The sequence below is a fragment of the Gossypium arboreum genome, chromosome 2 (genome assembly GCF_025698485.1).
Source record: "Gossypium arboreum isolate Shixiya-1 chromosome 2, ASM2569848v2, whole genome shotgun sequence".
In the NCBI taxonomy this organism is placed as follows: domain Eukaryota; kingdom Viridiplantae; phylum Streptophyta; class Magnoliopsida; order Malvales; family Malvaceae; genus Gossypium; species Gossypium arboreum.
In genome coordinates this window covers 31,367,454-31,369,234 of record NC_069071.1, presented here as the reverse complement: position 1 = coordinate 31,369,234, position 1,781 = coordinate 31,367,454, and the positions used below count along the sequence as shown (strand labels likewise).

Here is a 1,781-nt window from a genome sequence, read left to right as displayed (position 1 = left end):
CTGCGTCTAGCTCCACATGCGATGCCTCATCCATCTTCCGCTTATTTATTAAAAGCTCCTTTAAAAATTTCATTGCGTTTGGCATCTGTGATAGAGTTTCAATAACCGATAAGTTAATATGTAATTTTTTTAAGAGTTTAAGGAATTTACCAAATTGTTTATCTAAGCGATCTCTCCTTGTTGTGTTGGGGTATGACACACTAGGTTTATATTCGACATTCACTGATTTGTTTTTATTGTGATCTACCTCACCTTGACCTTTGCTTACCATAGTTTCATTACTCGATTTTGGCTCAGGCTTAACAAATCCTTCTTCATCTTGAACATTAATCGTGTTGAGTTGTTCCCTTGGGTTAGGTTCAGTATTACTTGGCAAGCTCCCTTGTGGTTGTTCGGAGATTAGTTTGGAAAGCTGGCCTATCTGAGTTTCGAGCCCTTGGATCAACGTTTGTTGATTTTTAAGTGCTATCTCGGTGTTCTAGAAATGAGTTTCTGACATCGATATAAACTTTGAGAGCATCTTTTCAAGGTTCACTTCTTTTCCTGTTGGTAGGGTGGTTGTTGGTAGCCCGGAGGTGGTTGTGGTCTTTGATTTCCTTGGCGCTTACGAAAAATTGGGTGGTTCCTCCAAACTGCATTGTAAGTGTTACTATCTGATTGTTTTGAGGTCGAGGATTATTACCTATGTAATTTAATTGCTCGTTATCGATGTTATGGCAATAAGGTTGGTATTCCGAATGGCTTGTTCCACCACCACTTGCTTCGTACTGCATTACTGGGTGAATCTATGAAGAACTAAGAAAACCATCAATTTTCTTATTCAAAAGTTCTACCTGATTAGAGGGCATGGTGACCGAATCGACGTTATAAACACCAGTTGTTTTCGTTGGCTTTTTCCTTATAACTTGCCACCGATAGTTATTTAATGACATTTACTCTATGAACTCATAAGCATCTTCAGGTGTTTTATTATTGATGGTTTCGCCAGCTGCTTCAACCATTTGTCGAGTTGAAGGATTCACGCCATTATGGAATGTTTGAACTTGAAGCCAAAGCGGTAACTCATGGTGAGGGCACCTTCTCAAAAGGTCCTTGTATCTCTCCCATGCATCGTAGAGTGTTTCTAAATCCATCTGCACAAAAGAAGAGATATCATTACGTAATTTAGCCGGCATAAAATATTTTAATAGAAATTTTTCGGTCATTTGTTCCCAAGTAGTTATTGACCCTCATGGTAATGAGTTCAACCATTGTTTAGCTTTGTTCCTCAACGAAAAAGGGAATAACTGAAGACGAATGGCATCATCAGAAACACCATTGATTTTAAATGTATCGCATAGTTCTAAAAAGTTGGCTAAATGAGCGTTGGGATCCTCATCCTGCAAACCATCAAACTGAACAAATTGTTGTATCATTTGAATAGTGTTAGGTTTTAGTTCAAAAGTATTTGCAGCTACAACAGGTCTAACTATGCTCGATTCAGTTCCTGCTAAAGAAGGTTTAGCATAATCATATATATTGCGTGGAGCAAGATTTTGATTAGCCGTAATTGTAGGAGGTAGCTGATTATCTTGGTTTTCAGCCATCTCTTCGATTTGGGGTTGAGTATCGTCTTCTTGCTTGTTCTCTGTGTATCTTAGGCTTCGCCTTATTTCTCTTTGGTTTCTGCGAACTGTGCAATCGATTTTTTCGTCAAAAAGTAGTGGTCCTGACGGGTTTCTTCTAGTCATAAACTATAAAAATCCTGCTAGAAGAAAGAAAAATAAAATTAGTAAATTAGA

At 38.0% G+C, this 1,781-nt stretch overlaps 1 non-coding gene across 1 annotated transcript; it reads left to right on the top strand.

Annotated features, from left to right (window-relative positions):
• The first annotated feature begins 1,059 nt into the window (after positions 1-1,059).
• Positions 1,060-1,166, top strand: LOC128289696 (small nucleolar RNA R71). The gene has a single exon (XR_008279341.1). It is a non-coding gene; the product is annotated as a small nucleolar RNA R71 (small nucleolar RNA).
• The last annotated feature ends 615 nt before the right edge of the window (positions 1,167-1,781 follow it).